General features: G+C 46.8%; 1 protein-coding gene across 1 annotated transcript in view; it reads left to right on the top strand.

The window, feature by feature from the left end:
• The first annotated feature begins 235 nt into the window (after positions 1–235).
• LOC144179215 (monocarboxylate transporter 12-like) overlaps positions 236–22,183 on the top strand; it is a 118,118-nt gene continuing 96,170 nt past the window's right edge. The window contains exon 1 of the mRNA XM_077707482.1: positions 236–763. The gene's annotated coding sequence lies outside the window, so the exon portion shown is untranslated. The remainder of the gene's footprint in view (positions 764–22,183) is intronic.

Raw genomic sequence — 22,183 nt, 5'->3', positions numbered from 1 at the left:
GAGTGAGAGAAAGACAGATGGAGGATTCGTTAAATTCGGTTTTTACCTTTTAACTACTCAACACGTGATGGAAAGCAGCACAGGGCCGAATGATTAGATAGCCGTCCCTGTTTGCATAGGTCATTGGTCTTACACCTTCTTTCTCGCTAGCTTCGCGCAAAACGGCACCTAGCTGCATAGAATACACTTCCGGTGCAACTGACCCGGGAAGACAACGAAACAGCAGACGCGTGACTGGCGTATGCCCGGCACGAACCCGGCCCCAGGCCCGGGCGATGGCCGGTCTCCAGCCGCGGATGCTGACACGTACTGCCCGCTCTGCTGATCACACACTCCGCGCGCAGCCGGGCGCGCATCCCTCGTCGTCGCAGGCCGGCCAGCGCACGTGACAACAGCTTGCTCCGATCGCCACGATAGGGCGCGTGCGACGGCTGACATGCGCCGCCGAGACGACATGCTCGGAGACCTTGCGGTCGCAACCGCTGCTTGCACGGGGCCCGAGCGTCGTTCGACGAGCGCCAACAAACTGCATCGGTCAGGAACGGCTTCTCTTCGCTGGCAACTACTTGTTGTGCCGACAACGCTCTGTGTTCCCGCTTCTACGCACTCTGGGAGACCCTTCACCCGGACCCAACTCCCGTCCTCACTGGGATATCGCCGTTACTCGTGACGGACGTCTCGTGTCGTCTGCTCTCGGAGCGGCCGGTGACAACAACGCGTGCGAGCGCCAAACCGGGGCCTCGAGCGGCTCACGGCAACAAGGGTGAGTGCTTCTCCGGCCAAGTATAGCGCGCTAGGACAGACAATAAAGCGCTATACCGATCGGATATCCCTTGGCGGCGAGTAGGAGACAATGGGACGATAGAGGTTGTAGTAAACAAGCGATCGGTTGTTCAGGCGATCTCGTTCTCTCCTTTGCGGTAACAATCTGCTACGCATCACTCTATCCAGGATCGCATAAAATCGCGTCCTAACTTCTGCGCTACAAGACACACTCGGCACCCACATGGCACGCGAAGTGCCCCTGTTGGGACACTTGTCCAACAAAGCTGATGGGGTGACCGAAATCACTCTTTAGCTGCTGTATATCCGGCATGGTGTGGTTGAAAACGCCAGGGAACGTATGAGAACACGCGCGCAAACGAGAACACTCAGATTAAACCTTGAATAACGGTTGTTTCAAGCACTCGCACAGTTCACGGGTTTAACAGCATCCTCGCGAGACACAACTCGCTTGAGTAATTCAGTTTGTGATGTTCACTGGACGTACTGAAAATGCGGTCTCGCCTCCCCGTATTTATCGGGATAGCCCGACGCTTGTTGTGGTTTGCCTACCACCTTTTGGCTTAGCAGTTTCTGGTGCCCTTTAATGCTGAACAGATTTTTTCTATCAGCAATAGGAACGCGAGCCAATAAATACGCCGATGACATCCCTCTCACACTCAGGAAGCCACATTTACAAATATGCGAGTGAAGTTCGACGTATAAGAAAATGACAAGCGTCTTAAGCGGAAGCATCATGGTCTCCCTGGCATAAATGAGACAAGTAGTAGCTCAGATTATAATTTCACACACTTCGGGCAATGTGGAGCAATCGATCTACAAGCTCATCCGACTGAAAAAAAAAATACAACTCGGGAACTGAAAGTATCCGTCTGAAAACGTGACATCGAGCCCGAAGTGCCGAACAAGATAAGCATTGCGATATTTTCTGCGTTTCAGTCAAGTGGGCAGATTTCAAAGCACTAGATCGCGGGAATTCAGGACGCTATATTCATGCTGCTGATGACAGCTAATTGACAGGCGTCAATGTAGATCTAACGTGTAACAACAACTGCACCATATCAAAAGAACCAATTACGCGAGCTTTGTTAGGGCATTCAACAAATGCTGTAGGTTGATGGTACGATTGCAAAGCCACTTAACCGATTATTTTCATATTAGCACCTCCCATAATTATGATACCATTTAAAGTTTTTCTGGTAAAAAAAAATCAAATCTTCTGTCTTAAGAAGATGGTTAAAACGCGAAGCTTTCCCCTATGCAAGCTAATCAAAGCCCAAAACCTAAACCGTTCTGACCGTTTTGGGATTGTGCAGTGGGATACACGTCAGCTTTATAATGCGAAGAACCCAGGTTCTATTTCGACCACGGGAAGCATTTTCTTCTTGAGGCGCTTGACGTGCCTCCTGTTATCATCATCATCATCATCATCGTTTTGTGAAACACATTGTGTAAAGTTGGCTTTCCTGCACTTAGCTTTGGTTCGACATTGAGCGCCATCAGGGGGGCGTAGAAAGCTTCGCTTTAAAAAAGTATTACCTGTGACGTGTTTTCGCTCCTTTTAATGAGTAATCCCAACTTAGATGCAAGCAGCGAGAATACAATCTTTTCACACTTTACTGAAACCACGGTAACCGCCATTTCCTGTAAACACACTTTATGATATAATTTAGCTTTAAAACCAATCACATTAATTAATTACAAAGTTCGAGGAAGGGAAACTACGACGCGTTCGGTCCAAAATAAATAGGCTTGGTTCCTGGATTCAGCTTTTCTCAGTTTTTTCGTCGCAGCGTGTAGAATTATCGGAGTGTTGTCAAGCGGAATAGTGAAAACGTTTTTTTTTTTTTTTTTTCCTAAGGTAAAGTTTAAGTGCACGTCTAGAACGCTACCGCAGTCGTTGTACAGTAGTAGCCGTTGCGATCGTTGGGGTCTCGATAATACTGTTCGCGTTTCGGAAGGTGATCGAATTCTCGTTAATTGAAATTCGAAACACCACATGACAAAATTTGTGCCGTTTATACGAAGTTTCGTTTATTGAGGACTCTGTTCCGCTAAAGGGAATGGCATGGGTGGAAAATACGGACCAGTCCCACGCTACTGTTCTAGTTAAACCATAGCCGTGTAACTAGAGTGCGCTGTAATTACATCTGTGGGAAGCGATATAATACCGACATGACAATCATTTGGTCTTATCTAGCCGTAAACTTGTAAGAAGTACCGGATTAAGTAGTTGCCGCAAAGGTTTTCCGGAAGCCTTCAAGAGCAAAGTGCGCGTCGTCTCTTAAGCAATGCGGAAACAAACAAGTTTTGCCACCCGTTCACAACGAACGTCGCGAAACCTCTGGCAACGACACAGCTGACAAGACGTCCCATTCCGTCCGACTCCCTGCTCACACGTTGCTTCGTGGCACCTGGCCAACCCCTGACTTTGCGTTGATTTGTGGTACGCCTGTGCAGCTCCAAGATAACATAAAATAAAATAACAACCAGGTTCATGTGCTGTCTGCTATCGCATCTTTATTGCGTTATTATCCCTATTTAGAGACATCATTTTGGGGTGGCGAAACGTGTTGTGAAAGCTGTGGATGTAGTACAATTCTAAAAAAAAAAAAAAAGAAAGCCCAAGAGAAAAGAGCTTACGTGGGCAGTGATCTGAATGGGAATCAAGGCAGTCAGGGTGTTTTTACTTACAGGTGCCCAAACTTCTGCGGTTAAATTGCGTCAGTACGTGGACATGCAGTGCGAAAATCTAGGCGAAGCTTTAAGCGCACTATCTTAGCACCCATGTAGCCTATGCTATACGGAAGGAGTGATGGGCACATTCCCAATTATGCCCCCAGAACCACTTCAGTGATATTCCATATTAGTAAGCGCACGCTGAAAACGGCTGCAACATATAAACCTCAACAGGAATCACTATTTGAGTGACAGTTAGCAGTTTATCTGACCCGGGCTACATATCCGTCCATCGCCGATATACCGTGGCTCGCACTGAACCATGTCAGTACGTTCAATGCGTTCAAAGTTAGTACGTTCAAAGTTGGTACGTTCAACGGTAGTTCCATTCCATCACAGGTACCGAATCGAATGGCGGCTCCAAGAGCTCCGTCACGCTAACCTGGCCTCTTATAGTCACAATTTTATTGACTGTTGCACAGCACAGTGTTTTCTGCCTACTGTCTACTCCCTGAGTATACGCACAGCGCTTCATTTTCATGCCCAACATTTCCTGATATTTGCCCCAGATGACATTTGCAAACAAACCCGATTATACGCAATTTCCCGATAAAAGTTATCAGCTAGAAGAAATATTTTACGGTCACAAAATGGAACAGCAGCCTGAAGTGTTTTCTTTCTAGCAAAGTCGAAAAATGGGCTGATGACGTAGAGCTTAGCGGAGATCTTCTACGAAGGGTGGGGATGCCAAATAGAAAATACAAAATTTTGCTTACCGTGGCGGACTAGAAAAACTTACTTTGAGGGTTGTTCGACGTGTGCATGATAGGCAAAGAATCACTCTTAACAAAAATGCTAGTAAAAAAAGTAGTAACGGGTTGTATCATACTCTACTATCTCCTTACGAACTGCACTACCCACAGAACGGTACGCAGGTACTGCCGCTGAGTATGGAACCCAAATGTTATCGTTACTAGTCTAGACCGTGCATTTGGTAACTGCTGCTTGTTGTGTCTAAAATTCACTGATAGTAACAAAACTCTATGAATTATTGAACGTAATAACTACAGCACTTTTCCAACTCCGAATAATGATTAAAACGTTTTTTACAAATATATACGCTGACTTGTGTATCGTCTGTGTTAAGCTCACATTGAAATGCACAATTCTAAAATAATCGCTAAAATATTAGTTTTGCGGCAAGCCCACTGACCTTATCAGAAAACTTTCCGCTGCTAGCTAGAAGAGCAGATGTATTTCTAAAATAACTAAGTTATAAGCGCTGTCCTCGTGTGTCCCATTGGTTTTTTTGCTCAATTTATTTGTTGTCTAAGTGTGATATGTGCGTGTTGAGCGCGCCTCTATGTCGTGCTACGCACTCAGCCTATCCACATTGTCACGTGTTGGTTTTTAACAGGTCATGCATGGTCAGTTAGGGAAAGCACTAAGTACCTAGTGGATACTGTAACAAGTAACTGGTTAGTGTTCTGTTAGTAAGTGCCTCGATCTTTTTTTGTAAAGTGTGATCGTCAACCCACCGCAATACGCATATCAAAGGAATTTGCCTGACGCCATCATGCCAACCAAAGTCCCTGTGAACGCTATTGATTACGAGTTACAGAGGCTACCAGTCGTATTTCGTAACATGGTAAGTATGACTTGCGCGAAATGACTGGAAGGATCGTACAAGTCACACAACTTCGTTTTCGCGCTGTTACCATTTCTTTTGGAGCACATTACTGCTGTTATTTTGTTCGCGCATAAAAAAATATGCTGGTGAATGATATTTCCTTGTTAGTGAAAATAAATCCACAATGTTTGAAATACGTTAATAAAAAAAAACAATTCTCCCCCTGTGTCGCGAATCGATAAATAGCGCCAGATTTTTTCGCCCCAATTTACAAAATCATGATACCCAAAAACGAAGGCGGAAACAGAAACGAAACGGTCCTTCGTCGCTTTTTTTTTTTCGCATTCTTTTGCGCGTGCTGCTCGGTACGCTTTTTTTCTTTTTCAGCTGGCGTCGCTTGAGAAACAGGGTTTCACTTCCGGTCCGCCTGAATTTAAAATCAGAGGCAGCTGGGCCACTGGGAAAGAGTTCGTTACAGAAAATTTCACGTCCGTGTCCCACCTTGTATTCGTCCTTTCGCGCAGTGAAATTTTTCATAACAATCGTTTGAATTTACGCAGAAGCTGGGAAGATATGCAAAGAGATTTTCGAGTCCTGCTCTCGTTTTTATTCGATTCTGCTGAAAATTCCCAATCCGTCATGTCGTGCCTTGTTTTCTAACGAGGGAGCAACAGGTGGTTCTATCATTATCTCAGCATTATCTTTTTGTATTCAATTTGCTATTATGTTTTAGTATTGCGTGGTCGTTTTTAGTTTAAACAAACCCTCCGCGGTGGATTTGTTTTATACTTTTTTTTTAGTTAAGGCGTTGTTGCTGGAGCCAAGGACGAAAGTTGGATACGTTCGATAGCAATGGTTGCTTTTCTGGCGGAGGGGAAAAGCGAAAGCGCCCGTGCATCGGGATTTCGGCGCACGTTAAAGAACCCCAGGTGGTCAAAATTGGTCGGGAGCACTCTACTGCGGCGTGCCTCATGGGCTAGGTGTACCTCCGGCGCATTAAATCCCCAAAATTAGAAACTTTCGAACTGGTTTAAGCAACTCTGTTCGTTTAGCAACTTGTTTGTTTTTTGCAATCATTCGAAGTACTAGTTGGCTCTTTTTACGAAATTTATTGTCACCCTTTGAAAGCAAGGTATTTATTACAAAGGGGAGTGGTTAGCACTTATAACAGATACACATATGAAGTTGAATAAATAAAATTACTCCCTTAGTATGGCTTCTGCTCAATCATTGATAGCTATAGAGTTCATGAACAAGTCATAGTTTTCGGTGGTTTCTGTTGGTTCAGCATGATAGCACCCCGACCTTTTGACGTATATTCGAACGACATAACACATATTCTGCTCATTAAGTAAGATCTCTATATACATATAGGGATTATACAATTTCCAAAAGAGATTGAGTCTAATGATTTGACGGCCATGTAATAAAGGTGGGAGTTTAAAACTACATTCTGTTGTTGTAGTACTCGCGGTGCGGTTATTGTTAGAAAGAATGAATCGGACAGAATTGTTTTGTGCCATTTGTAGTGAGTGCATTAGACTGGTATGCACTCGATCACAAACAGAGGAAGCGTATTCTAACTTTGTGTGAGCGAGTGCTTTGAACAGGGTGAGTTTTAGGGACGAGAGCTTTAGCAAAGTTGCGGTGTATACTATTCAAGCATTGTGTAAGATTTAGCTTTCGTACATTCAGTGTTAACGGTTCAACTTAAACTGCTGTTTACATGCAATCCTGGATATTTGTAGCTAGAAACAGTACCCAATGCAACATTATTAAGGGCGTAGAAAGTAGGTGGATTGTTCGTTCCATGAGCTGTCATAACTTTTACGTTGGTTAACATTTAGTTGCATTAATAATTGCTGATGCCACATTGAGACATACTAAGTGTGGTTACGCCATGAGCAGAAGTTATGCCACGGAAGATGGCGCAGTCATCAGCAAACGAGTGCGCCTGAGAAGAAGTGCAACCCGGTTCCTTTACTAAAGCTTGCTATTTAGCCATGAGGCTATTTTAGGCACTAGTTGGCTATTTTAGAATTCTAGTCAACTTCATTTTGTCTGTGTAAAAATACTCCCACTGTGTCAAGAGGCGACTTTATGGCCACAGTTTATTTCTCATATTATTGGGATTCTTTTTAGGGACTTCGGGGATGTGAGCACCGTCTAAGGCCGGAAATCAGGGCGCTATACTAACCACGCCTACTTCGTGGAAGCAAGTGGCCCTTACTCCCGAAGACGTCGGAGTCCTTTAGCTATTCATAGTCAGCTTCGGTCCCTGCAACTTACATAGAAGTAAAAAAAAAAAACTTTCCTTAAGGTTATGCATTCAGTTCTTATCCAAATAGAGCCGGCATAAGTAGACTAGAAATTTTTACGGGCATTAAAGCGAGATAATTGTGTTTTCTAAAATGTAAAAAAAAAAACATTGGAAGAAACGCTGCACACAGAGAGACACGAAAACTACAAATGACAGTCACTGGTGCTCACTGATAATTGTGCTACTTAGCTACTGGGTAGCAGAACTGCTAGCAGCTACTATACGGATGGCTTCCGCGATAGTCGGTAGATAGTCTATGACAGTCCGTGGATGGTACCCGTGATGGTGTTCGCTGTTTTGTAAGACTGTAAAATTGACAAAAAAAACTGTGGTTGATTTTTCTTTCATAGGAACGCTAAAACACGGAAGTGAAATGTGCAGCGAAATATGCAGCTGAGTATGATTTGCGGGTCGGTGGCTGTCTTGTGGGTGTGCTCGGCGAGCGACGTCCTGCTGGCGGGTCGCTTCGGCAAAGGTGTACTGGCGTCATTTACGTGACGGATATGACGTCTGTGAAATCTTGGTGTATCCCGGTATAAAACACTTTCGTGTTAAAATATAAAACCCGAAAACGAAGAACCCTAAGTATAACGTACTCTTTAGTACCAAAGGTTGCTTCCCCGCACGAAGACCCTGTGTGCAGGGGTGCACCCTTTACAGGCTGATTGCTTCATTGGGCTGGCGTCACTTGTGTGACGGGTATGACGTCACACAAAAGCGAAATCGTGGTGTACCCAGGACTAAAACACTTCGGTGTCAAAAAAAGACGCGGTGCAAAACTAAAGGGCCCTGCACACCTTTGATTTCTCCCAAAGCCTCCCTTCATCACGACCAACGACTTACGTCGTGTCAAACGGATGACCGTTCGCTGTCGTCCAGATACGGCCAGGATGCTTGACCTGAGGCCGGCATCGATAAAGACACTTGTAGCAGGGCTCCATAAGTGGTGGGAGGGGGATGTCGATTGGGGCCGCTCCCCAGCTCAGCGACGAGTCTGAACACCACAGCGAAGATAAGGGGAAGGCCGCCGGCATTGTCACCAACTGAAGGGAAATTGCGCGATGGCACCCGGGTGATTGGCCAAGGTCACAAAACGTCACTGACCAAAGTCCGAAATTACCGATTGTTTGCTAAACAAGAATCCCCCCGTAACTAGAACCTTCAGACAAAAGAAGGCCGGAGGGGTTTGTCAGCGGTGACGCTCCAATGGACACGTCGTCTCCCGGCGCGATAAGCGCCCTTCACCCTCCCTTCTCTTCCTATCTCTCTCACTGTTGGTAAGTGCTCCACAGTTTCCGTGTTTAAGGGCTCCCAGCCCAATCTCCACCACATCTTGTTCGTGTGTGTGCGTGTGTGTGTGCGCGTGTGCGTGTTCGTGCGTGCTTGTGCCAACATCAGCATCAGGTGGTCTTCCTGTCTTGCCGTAGCCGTGAGCGGTGAAGAGCAAATGTTTCTGCGCACAGTTTACCCCAGGAAACTCCCCCTGTCGGAATTCCTTTCGTTGGTGTAGGCAAGTCACATTTAGGTCCTTTCAATATTTAGAAAGTCGCAGTTTTAAAGCGAAGCCTTCTTTGCGCCCTTTCTCGACTTTATGGATGCTACTGCTGCTGCGGTCTGGTTTTCTTGGGTTTCTGCCAACATTACCAGATGGCGCTCGCCCCTGCGTTTCGCGGCCCCTGGCCGCCGCGGCGGCTGCGTTTGAAAAAGACTGCCCCACATCCCGAACCCCGCCTGGTTAAGTTGGCGGTACCAGCCAAAAGAGAGGCTGAGTGCAATCCCGTCGACGGTGTGGAAGACGCTTGCGTTTTGCTAGTCAAATGAGCGGTCGCTGAAATCGATATAGCCACCCTTGAGATCTGTCCGACAGTAACACAAACACATGCTTTATCGCTCTCCGCTCTGTTGAGTACGCACCAAGAGCGGTGGTTACAGATTACAACAGCCACCTCAAAGCGGCACCGTTGGTTGTAGGGTTTAACGCACCGACGCAGCGCAGGCGTGGAGGCGCGCCGTAGTGGAGGGCTCCGGATTAATTTTGACCACCTGGGTATGGTGGCTAGAACCTGGGGATCTTTAACGTGCGCCGAAATCTCGAACACACGGTCGTTGTTGCTTATCGCCTCCATCAGAAACGCGGCCGCCGCGGCCGAGAATCGAACCCGCAACCTTGTGCTCAGCAGCGCAACGCCTTAGCCACTGAGCCATCGCGGTAGGTACTGTTGGTCTTTTCGAGAGACTTCACCGCCAGCATCAGAAATGTGGCAAAACGGTGGTTACGACCTTCGTGGAAGATGTCTACGATGTGCTTCTTTTTATAGCTTCCAAATCATCACTGCCCACGTCAAGAATTGGTGGTGTGATCCACCCGCCTGTGCGTTGTATGCGCCAATTTTTCATTTCATTTACAACGTAATGCAATAAAGGTATTACAGTCAAATCTCCATATAAGTTATCACGCGGTACTGCGCAAAATCGTTTGGTATTTTGAAATATCGTTGCAGTGAAAATCTTGCGGTTATCAGCCAATGCTAAAACCTAGAAGTGAATATGACGTACCTTGGCAGTATACACATGTGCAGACAAGCGAACTCCAAAATCAAAATGTTGCACTCACTTCAAAGCAGCTTTATTTGATGAAAAAAGTTTTCTCCTGGCGAATTCAGCGGGCGCGACGGATTCACTCTGCGTAATACCTCATCTGGTAAATCAGTGCATCGCGCGATGAAAGTGGGAACTTTGTTCATGTGCAGTAAAACATCAATTTTCGACACTATTTCATCTTCTGTGCAACCCACAGACGTGTTCGTTCGCGTCGCGACGTTGACTGCTTTCGCTTTTTCTTGGCTGTTCCGCCAGCTGCATTCATCGTTGGATCTCGCAGAAACTTCGCAGCAAGGTCACTCACAACAAAGAAATACCCGCCCGCACACGTGAATAGCGCGACCAACGACCGGCCTATACCGACCAGCCAAAGACTGACACCCAAAGCAGCGAGAGAGAAAAGGGGCAAAGGCGGCTAGGCTCGCTGGACTACTGCATATTAAACTACAGCTTCGTGGTGGCGCTAGCAATTGGCACACAACATGGTGATGATGATAGCTACTGCATTTGGGAGAACACACAGAAACGGCGGTTTCTGTTTCACGCCAGAGTTGCGGTGCTGTTACTTTACCCGAATTCGTAATACTGATGTTCCTCAGCTATAAAGGAGAAAATAAATTACGTGCGTTATTCTGAAATGTTCGCTATACTGAAATTCGTAGTTCTGAAATGTTTTTACATTAAAAATATAGGCAACGTGGTGGGGATTTCGAAAATGTTCGTAATTTTGAGAAATTCATTAATGTGGGTTTAGTAGTGAGGAGATTTGACTGTATGAAGGATAAAGCGTAATTACCACTAGGGGACGTCAGAAGCGGTTCTGTGTTGCCTAGATCATGGCGTGGTTGAGGATTGAAAAACTTAAAATCGAGAAATGCTAGAGCAGAATACACACGTCCTTATTGATAACACATTTTCTAAATATAATTGAATGAGTGACTTTATGCAATGGAAAAGAAGCCAGGACGCTGGTAAGAAAAAATTGTACACTATATGCAGTTTGCACTATATGCAGTTACTCTATAGATGGTATTGACCGAAAAGTTTAGCTTCCAATTTCTTCGCTTGGCAACACTGGAAACGGTCATGGACATGGCCGAAGCGTCACGGACATGGCGCGGCTTGTGCCACTGCGCCCGCACCCGCCAGAAGAAAAAAACACCGGCTGGCGTCGTCTGCTCCGTTTGAACCCGATTCTCAAAAGTGGTGTCAACAGAGATGTTATTAATGGCACTCGTATTTGAGTCGACGCATAACTTTGCGTTCTGTGGGGCAGAGTTTGAAACATCCAACACAAGTCATGTGCTTAGCACGGGCAAGTACCGTCATCCCGCGGAGCCCGACGTAACCAGTAACGGTGCACTCACAGGGTTGCATGCATGTGTGCCTCACCAGTGAATACAACCTATATGCAGTTGTACACGATATACAATTGTACATTATATGCAGGTGCAAGTTGCCGGGGTTCGAATTTGATTCAAACCAAACACTAAAACAAATATAAAAGTGGAAAGACCAGCGATGTGTGGTGCTTGGCTATAAACAGTAACGTCTTGCTAGAGGTGTGCTATATTCTATATGTGAGATAAAAATCGAATACTGATATTTTTATGCGAAAGCGTCGGTAGAAAAGCCGGAATCTTGGCAAAGAAGTGGCTCTAGATGGCACGCAATATTGCCGACGAAGTAAGCAATTAAAAACAAGTGAAGGGTCACTCGGAGTGGCGCCAAATTTCTCGGTGAAGCTCTTTTAAACAAGGTAGATTAATTGAGTTGAAAAAATTGAGCAACTTTATGCCCGGGAATGGAATTTTGGTTTCCGGAATTTGAGACCGGCACGCATTCCAAACTCCACCAAAATTCAATTGTACTGGTAGAATGAATTCGAATGATGCTGTTTTTCCGCGCCGAAACTACATACACCTGGGATATGCGGCGCGCCGTATTGGAGGGCTCCCCAAGATTAACTAGCGATCTTTAACGTGCTGCAAAATCTAGACTTTTCGCCTCCATCTGAAAAGCGGCCACCGCGGCCGTGATCTAACCCGCATCCTCAGGCGCAGCAACAGCACAATGCCTTAGTACTCTATCACAGTGGTTTTCAGCCATGACTGACCCGGAGACCTCTTTTGGACTTGCAAAAGTGATGGCAGACTTTACGATGAAATATATCTGGATCGGTGTCATAATGTCAAACAATTTTCTCTTACAGCTTACTTCGCCCATACACTTATTCAATGCCCGCCTTTTATGTGTGTCCTTTATGACGATGCGCGTGGTAATGTTAAACAATTTGCTCTTGAATCTAACATTCTTCTGAACACCTATATGCTGCCCTCTTTATGTCTGTTTTTTTTTTTTCTCTCGTAAGTGACGTGTTGTGCAAAAAGCAGATGTCAAATATGTGCTACACGGATAAACTAAACGCACGTGTTATGCAGCGAATCCACCCTTTTGCATCGCCAGCAAGTTATGGAAAAATGGAGGAAAGAATGGCGGGGGGAAAAGTTTTGGGGGAGGCTTCGCGGACCCTTCAAATGTTCCTACAAACCTCCTGGAGTCCGCGGACCTCCATTTGGGAACCACTGCTCTGGCAGAATGAATGCGTCCACCTAATGAATGCTTTGCGGCGTTCAATTTAAAAACGTATTGGAGGCATTTACTGATGTCTGCATGAGTATTCTGAGCACGCTAATTACAGAAGCAGCAATCAAGCGAGTAGCTAGCTAAGTACGTTTCCGCCAAATTTCCTCTTTGCGTGGAGCTGCGAACGCGGGTATGTGCCGAGTAATAGTAAAGTAGAAGTGTAGCGAGCAAATAGGAAAGGATTGGGATAATAACGAGAGAACCCGCTCGACAAATGTACACTAACGCTCGCGCAACCACTAAGGTGTCCTCGTAATTTTCTTCCTGGAGTTCTGTTTAAGGATTCCGTACAGTAAACTCACGACCGTGTGATATCTCAGTAACAAATGTCTCATGCGGACGAACAATAATGAATACGCCCATTTTATTTGCCAGAATTTTACGAAATAACCAATTTCATGAAACACGCGATTCTCCCCATTGACTTCGTAAACGTTGGAGGTGAAACTGGATTCTGAATTTTCGAATATTCAAACCCCGCCCAATATTCGGCAAGCTATGGGATTTATAGGTACAGTAAAAGCTCGTTAATCCGAACTCGGTTATTTGGAACTTCGCGTTAATTTGAACTGACGCCCTGGTCCCGGCACAGCCCTATATATTTCAATGGGCGAAACCTCTCGATAATTCGAACGCGTCGGTATCCAGAACGGTTAATTCGAACTATGATCCCCTGGTTTCCATCGCTCCCCGCATAAGTCGGCCCAGAGTGATTACAATGTGTTGTAAATCCAAACCAAACTAGATATGCAAAACAACAAAAAAGAAAACAACAGCGTGGCCCACACTGCAACAGCTTATTTCGCTTCTACCGAGGGCCCCGCGCCACCGGCGCCAGTGCTCCGGCGCGTGCCATTATTGTGTACAAAAATGTTCTTTGAAATCACCTGCCATAAACGTGTAGTAGCGCCTAATTCGCGATAACGAGTTCAGAGGTGGCTTCTTCGTGTTCTGCCGGCGCAGTGTGGCGCGATTCCCATTCATTCTAGCGCCCGCCCGCTAATGCGAACTCCGCTTAATTCGAACAATTTTATGGTCCCCTTCGAGTTCGAATTAACGAGCTTTTACTGTACATACATCCAAAGTCTGGAGATTTTCTGCTGCAGGAGAGCCTTTCGTGCCTTGGAGCGCCGACGGAAAGGCCGTGTGAAGAAGTTATCTGCTTTAGCGCGATGACTGGCAATTACCCTCAACAGAAGGAAGAGCGAGATAAGGCTTTAATGACGCGCAGATACCGACCTGTGAGGGTGCGTAGCTTGATAAATCGTGCGGATGTGGATAATGAAGATAATGTGACGTTTGCTGACACGCTCGCACCACCATGCAACCGTGCAAGGACTTCAATCACATAACCTCACTACCCTGCCTTGCCTTACAGGTCAACGAAGTCAGAAGACTGTATCTTGAGATTCGCCCGAAGTTCGGTCTCGTAGTCAACATGGCTTAGTTCCTTATCTGCAGAATGAAATGTTACCAGTTTGTATCAGTAGCGAAATCTTCTGTGCTTGAAAGGTTTATTGACTTCATTTCACTTTGATGCATTTTGTTACTTTCTAATTATAAATGCGATCGCGCCTTTCTAGATGTAGCTCCTTTTTCTAAACCACCCTCATTTTGGGACGGACTTCTGAAGTCTGACCGTTTCGAAAACGTCCGTTCTACGTTCATTTCAATTGTGGCGTAGTTGCACTTTCGAGGCTTCGGACCAATGATATGCACAGAAATGGACGCCCCACCTTGCTTGTCCCGCTCTTTCAGCCAGATGGTGCTCGCTCAGAATGGACACTTTGAAATGGACATGAAACGGAAAGCACAGAAAATTCCACAGCTGGCTGATATTTCAGAGGCGTTCAATAGTGCCTCGTTCGGATTCTTTCGGGTTCATCCATGGACAAAAAAATTAAGGCCGTTCCATTCAATCTGAAAGCTGTCGGAAATTCAGAGCACTGATTCCCAATAATGGACTGTAGCGCCGTTATCCGCTCACTGCTACCACCCATCACGCTATTCGCCGCCCTGTCTCACTCCTCTTGATGAATGAACAGAGGTTTGTCGAATGCAATTCAAATTTCCAGCCTTCGCAGTGCGCGCGCGCCCCCTGCCTGAAACTGCGCCTGCGGGAGTTCTGTTCTTTTTGAGCTTGCTTTTCCTCCCGCACGTGCAGGCGCCGCCGACGCCTGCGCAGTTTGGAACGCGACATGTTTTTTTTTAACTACACTTTTTTTTTTTGCTTCCTATCGTAAAAAAGAACCCAACGAGCGCTCCTAACTAAATGAACGCGTGCGCTGCCTGTTAATTACGTACATTTTGCCTCAAACGTACCTGTGGTTTTGTTTGCGCTAAACAACGGGAAGATTATGACAAGCACCAGTGGTTCACGAGTTTCGAATGGTTATGACCTGATAATCCGCTTGGTTTTTGAAGCCTGTGTGAAACGCCGCTACGACAGTACGCCGCGGGGCTCTACTTTGTTCCAGCGAGCGAGCTACGAGGACAAGGTGAGCCCCACTTAAAAAACCAGCGTACCGTTCGCAATAAGCTCCCACAGCCGGTTTTGAGCCCTGTCAGGGGTGTGAATATAGCATCTGGGCGCGGTGCTAGCTGTGTAGGCATCTAGAGAACATTAGCAAGCCGGTATTATTGCTCTTGCAATTATGTTATGAGTAGGTCACAGGAAGTTAGGACTGATGAAGAACGGCGTGAAAATGATGAGCGACGAAGGAAATAGAATGAGTTTGTGGATTGAGTGTCTAGATTCGGCTGCGACGTTTACAGTCGATTATGGTTTTATGGTGCTTAAAAGAGAATAAAACATGCGTTTCAATTGCGGAAAGTGTACTTCAAAATGCGCACGTTCGAAACTTGAAAATGATCTTGCGAAGCCTTTTTTCACAAAAACTGCCCGAGTGCCGCCACTTTCAAAGAATAACGAAAATGCTACTATGCCCAAGGCACTAGAGCAGCACTTAATATGGAAGTTGAGGCTAAGTTGTAAATGCGCCTGTCAGTGCGAAAACTGTATACAGTTCGAAATCATCCTAGAGAGGCTGATGATAGACCTGCATTCAACGGTCACCCGAAGCGCCGATCAATGAAGAAATCAACCTATACATGTCGTGGGATCAATGACGAAGTTCGAAGTGAAGGCATGGCTCGACGTACTTAGTGAGAGGACCCACTAAATTGTTTAGGGCCATCACACTTTCACGTCAGACTTCAAATATTGCCCTCTGCAGATATTGTTTTCCAAGCAAAGCACTTCTGTACAGTAGTGAAGCCAACTTTAACGAGCTCGCTGTGCAGTGCTTTACATCCTACATAGGTAACTGGAATCATAAAAAAAGGTCTTCTCAGCGATGCATTTATGCACAGATCGTGAAGTCAACTCAACTTTAAAGTGGATTAGTGTGTATGCGGATACTACCGTAAGAAGGTCGACAGACAGCGCCACGGGGGAGGGCGCGGGCTTCCTAAGACGCTTCCTAAAGTCTGCCCGCCGTGGTGGCTGAGTAGCTAAGGCGTTGTGCTGCCAAGCCCAAGGACGCGGGTTCGAATCCCGGCCGCGGAGGCCGCTTTTGGGATGGAGGCAAAGAGCGAAAACGCTTATGTGTTTAGATTTAGTAGCACGTTTTAAGATCCCCAGGTGGTCAAAAGTGATCCGGAGCCCTCCTTAACTCCGGCGCGCCTCATAGCCCAGGTGTGGCTCCGGCGCACTAACCATCCCAATCAATCAATCAATCAATCAATCAATCAATCAATCAATCAATCAATCAATCAATCAATCAATCAATCAATCAATCAATCAATCAATCAATCAATCAATCAATCAATAAGTCAAGCTTCCTGAAATATGTGTCCTCTGTGGCCCAACAAAGGGAACACTGGAGCAGCGGTCGTACCCCTTCCCCGATCACAGAGGGCTCCGAATGTCGGCAAGGGTTCGAATAAAAGACTTTTCCGCGTCGAGAGCTTGCTTTGTGACGCTAGCGCACTTGCCTTAGTGGTTTGGTATGACCACTACGAGGGTGAGGAGTTCATAAAAAGTGCAAGCAGATCTGGATTCTCGTATGTACGCACACGCAATGGTATTCACTGAAAAGTTTAGCTGTCAATTTCTTCGCTTGGCAACACCGGAAACGGCCACGGACATGGCCGAAGCGCCATGGACTATGCGCGGCGTGTGCCACTGCGCCCGCACGCCGCAGACAAAAAAAAAAAGGAACCACCGGCGTGCGTCATCTGCTCTGTTTCAACCCGATTTGCAACGGTGGTGTCAACAATCGCGCTCACATTGGAGTCGAGACATTACTTTGCGTTCGGTGGGGCAGAGTTTGGAATGTCCGACACACATGTGCTTAGCACAGACACGTACCGCCATCCCGCGGAGCCCGACGTAACCAGTGACAGCGCGAACCCATGGTTGCCTGCATGCGTGTCTCGCCAGTGAATACAACCTATAGCGAACTTGAACTCCTTTGTTCATGCTACCAAAGGCTGGGGGAAGGGGGTACAAGGCTTCACAAGCGAGATTTGTGTACGAGCACTCCAATGCGTCGGCTGAGTACGTGAGCACGTCTTCGGGCATTGATTTAACATCGATCTACACTGTGTGCTTCACAGTCTTTCTCAACATTATTTACCTGGCCTATTTTCTTTTATCGTAGCAGGAAATACATTACGTGAAATCGCATTACGACTTCATATGCGTCCGTTTTCTTTCCTTAACCACACCCAGAACCGGAATAGCGATTGAAGCGAAGCTGTCATAATACTCTTCTTGAAACTTCGGTTTCCCATCAAGCACGGTAATGAATGAGATAAAACGAATGTACAGTGACTTCAGGAGAGCGGAAAATATTCAAACGAATAAATCAGTTATTAAAGATGAAACACAGTAAAGACACGAAGACGGGGATTGTAGCACGTTTCGCTCTAAACAATCGCCCGTTTTGTCATCGCGGTATGAAACAGATCAATTGTTTTTTGTTTTTTTTTTGCTTCAATCTCAGCTCGCTCGCAGTGAGTGAGCAGTTCAGTTGCATTATTGACACTGTTTTGGGGACGCAAGCTCTCCTTTATTGGTCTGTAGCAGGGGGACACTTAGCAGCCCAGGCTTTCGGAGGGTTGCGCTAGTCTAGACACGGAGCTCGGTTATCTCCGCATCTTGGACGCGCGCATCTTTACAGCGCGCTTGCAGGCCCAAGAAAGGGTCACCGTTTCATAGACCTGCAGGTTGGCTGACGGTAGTGCTTTCGTCCTATCTTGGAGCACGTGAGGCCAGCTATCGTGGGACGTCCGATACACGCAACACAACACGTATTCTAAGCGCACTCTTTCTTTTCTCGGAGTGACCCGCTGCCCTAGAAAAACAATCGAAGGCAAGAGAGAATTACGAAGGTAAGAATGAAGGCGAGGTTGAAGGCAAGGATGATGGCGAGGATGAAGCATACATTCGGAGTTACAACGCTGCGAGTAGAGTTGATAAAACCCATTGCGTCCGCCACGTGGCACCACAAATATATTTATCTCTGTACAACGTTGTATCTTCTTTACCTCTTTTTCGCTACCTATCTTCCCCCTTCTTTATTCCCGCAACCACTCGTGGGTTTGGCTCGTAACGAAACTTGTGATTCGGGCTAATCGTCGCCAGATGGAGACAAGAACCGGATTACGCTGGAAGTATAGTGCTCAAAGGGAAAGGCCCTCCTCGGATAAGCCCGTAATCGTGCTGACTTGAAAAAATATATCGCGATACTTCAGCTGGCGCAACGCGCAAGACGTCGGGAGGCTTGCCAAAGCCCGGCGTTCCGTGCGCGATACCGCATGGAGGCACGAAAGTCCCGTATAATGTTTCCTCCACGCGTGGCCATCCGAGACGCTAATTTAAAGTGGGTGATTCATTGCATCGTTTCTTGCGAAGAGCCTGTGCAATAATGGTGCAATTGGATTTTAAAACACTTTCTACCAAAATGCCATGCGTGGCCCGTGAAATAGGGGCATAGATTGCGAATTTACGCAGCGCGAAATTTAAGAAAATTAGCTCGAGCCAGAGATTAAAATAGTGATTGCGGACAGGCCATTTACTGTATCAGCACGAACAGGTCCTTACTAGGACAAAAAAGTAGCAGGAGTCATTTTGTTGTACTCAAGTACACAAACAAAATCGTAGGCCGAGAAGACGACGAGCACATACCAGCGAAATTCGCAGTAAAAAGATAGGCATTGAGTTTGGAAAGCAGATGCAGTCGAAGCTCACGCTGAGCCAAAATGATCAAACATTGATCAAATGATCAAACATTGATCAAATGATCAAACGTAGGCATAAACATTTCTTATATTCGTGTGAGTGCACCACGTTCTTTTATTTTGATGTCATTATGAAGCTTCAAACCTCCTTCGAAACCGGCAATATAAAAAAATATCAGGCTTCACTGCAGAGCAACCGTGTAGGCAGTGGAAGCGGCGGCCGGTGGTAAACTTCTCAGATCGGAGTTCCCCCACTTTGCTCCTAGTTAAATAAACGTCTTGTGGATAAACTACAAGATATAAAAAATCAATATAAAGACTAGTTACCACACTGAAGAGGATAAAAAAGACAAAGGCGACCGTTAATCGACCAGTTTAACGGACATACCAAAGTCGCGTAAGTTTCAGCGAAGGGAAGATTTGTCATCCATCTAAAATGCAGCTATGCAGATGCTAGGAAAAGCTATGCAGCTTTCTCAGAAACCCCGAAGTTGAAGAAAAACAAATTCACGAAAGCTTGCACTCATGCGCAAGACTTGAATGGCGAAGCTGTTGTAGGTGAGCATTGCTGGACACATGGTTAAGTTTCAGTATGATTGTTTATTTGCATAGTAGCGGTGCTAGAAATCGTCGCCATATGCATCGAAGAGGTCGTCATCTTCTTCGCCTCGAGTGGTGGATGCAAAGTCATCCTCATTCATGTTTCTGCTGAAAAAAAAAAAGAGGCGAGACAACTCCCAACATGGCTGCGCACTTTGCCAAACTCTGCAGCGCGTATACAGTGGCATGGTTTATGAACAAACACTTCCCCTCCTCCCGGTGCTGCCTAAGCTGACAGCTCCGAAAGGAAAAAAACGCTCGCCGCCGAGTCTGTACACAAAGCAGCCGCGTCGGCGGATTGCCTCGAAAGCGCGTCATCCCTATTTCATATTTGCCGCGCTTTCGAGGCGCTTTTTCAAAGAAAGTGCTACGAGTTGTGCCGCGCCTCCGCCAGATGGCGCCACGGGTCCCGCGACCGAGAGAAGACGCAGTGAAACATCCCCCTCGCGAGGGGCACGATCAAATGCAGAGCATTTCCGGGGGCGCACGACGTTAAGTAGTTTGCGTTACGTTAATGTTGTTGCACTTGTGGCAACTACTGACGAGAGAGCGCTCGTCAGCAGTAATTTGAATGAGTCAACGATATAAGGCGCGTTCGTAGCGTCCCATTCTGTATAGGCTTTGTGGCGCAGTGGGTAGAGCACCATGTACATTGCGTTCCGCCAGCAGGGTCAAGGGATCGAAACCGGGCGCCGGATAGTATTTTTTTATATATAGTAGGGAGGGTGCGGACTACGGACGTCAACGCGGGTGACATCGTGAATTACTGAAATGCTCTGCATTTAAAAATAGAAGTCCTTTTTAGGCACTCTCAGCAATGTAATCGCGAGGTGGCGGGGGCTTACTTAAACCTTTTGCAGAATAAGAACAGAACTTGCGTCAGCGCTACGCCTGTGTGCCTCCTCAATGCGGAATTCGCCTATCCTGAAGATAGCTTCCACTGATTAGGCGGGGAATCTCTTGGCTTCACAATGTTCGGCCATGCTGTTATTGATCTGCCGAGATTCGCGCGGAACGTTGGCCAACTGTTGTGGCGCAAGTGTGATTTCTGCTTCCTTAACGATTGTTGTTGTTTAAACACGTTGGTTTTGTGTGCGCGTGCGTGTGTGTGTATGTTGCGCCGGAAGGGTGCACTGTGTCGAGATTTTCTGTTTTTGATTTCAATAAAACTCAGTTGTTAGAAAGCGCTCGTTCTGTGTAGTTCTCTTTGTCCTGCGCTTTTCTACGCTTTTACTCACTATCATCCTCAGCATTGTAGTCTTCAATCAAATCTTCGTCATCGACTCGAGGCAGTGGGGACGGTATCAGGAAGTCGTCTCGGGAAGGACTGGCACACTCGTAGCCACCATGTCTCCAATTATCCGTAATGGCTTCTAGAGATTGCGGCGGGCGCGGCGACCTCTCCTATGCAGGGTGTCTTTTCAACTTTAGCATTAGCGCTGGAGAGAGAGAGATAGAGAGAAAAAACTTTATTGGGAAAGGCTGGCGATCCTCGGCCAAGAGCCTTTGGGCTATAGCAGCGTCCTCGGTCAGCTGGATGGCCCAGACTTGATCCGCTGGGTTGGAGCTGAGCAACACGGTCTCCCATTGTTCCGCCTGAGTGATTCTGCGCGCATGTGTGCCGCGTGCGGGCAAGCCCATGGCATATCTACTAGGTCTTCCCTTTTTTTACATTTGTGGCATTTGTCGGAAGTTTGCCCTGGGTGGCAGTAGCTAAACGTAACCGGGTTCGGATACGAATTCGTCTGAAGTAGTCGCGATACGACGGATTTCCTCCTATTGAGTGACGGGTGAGCGAGGGGGAAACTGGCCCGTTCCAGACGGTAGTGATTTGTTATGTCCCTGTAGGACACGAGCCGATCCCTTCCAAAACATCAGAGCGAATGGGCGAATGTGGTGTTAGGGTCGATGTCAGCTCGGTCGGCGAATCCTCGAGCTGCATCGTACTCGCACTCGTTCCCGGCCAGGCTGGATTGGGCAGGTGCCCATATCAGGTAGATTTTGCCGGCCCACGTATCGCGACGGAAGCCCGATTTAAGGATTGCAGCCGCTCCTGGGGAGATTCGCCTCTAGAAAAATTTATAAATGCTGATTTGAAATCACTGATAGGATTTCCGCGGAGGCCGTCATTGCCAGCGCGATGGTCGCCTCTTCTCCCACTTCCGGTTTGTTCGTGCGAATCGAGCCGGAAGCTACGGAATTTCCCTGCCGATCGACTACCACGAATGCCATGGCGTCGCGGCCTTCGTAATCGGCTGCGTCCATGTATGCCACGTCCTGTGATTTTTTGTACCGTTTGTAGGGCTTTGGCCCGCGCGTGTCTTCGCTCTAGATTGTGCACGGGATGCGTGCATTTTGAAATAGGTGGAATGTGTATGCCTTCTCTTATGTCTGGAAGTAGTGGGACTTTGGTTGGGGCAGTACTCGGATAGGTGATGCCAAGAGAGTCGAGGATGTGCCTTCCAGTCGCGCTGTAGGTTAGTCGTCCTCATTGCGCTAAGCGTCGAGCTCCGATGAGTTCTCTTAGCATATTGTGTATCCCAAGTGCCTCGAAGCGTTCGGTCGATTCGGTAAGCGGTATCCCGATAGCTTGTTTGTAAGCTCGCCTAATGAGAGCGTCGATTTTGTGTTCTTCGTCCTTTTTAATGTCTAAGAGTGGAGTGATACGTTATCCTGCT

The sequence above is a fragment of the Haemaphysalis longicornis genome, unplaced genomic scaffold (assembly GCF_048455015.1).
Source record: "Haemaphysalis longicornis isolate Haplotype H1 unplaced genomic scaffold, Haemaphysalis longicornis Haplotype H1 scaffold_4, whole genome shotgun sequence".
Classification (NCBI taxonomy): Eukaryota; Metazoa; Arthropoda; class Arachnida; order Ixodida; family Ixodidae; genus Haemaphysalis; species Haemaphysalis longicornis.
Note: the sequence above shows the minus strand (reverse complement) of the source record. Positions and strands in the feature narration are given on the sequence as shown.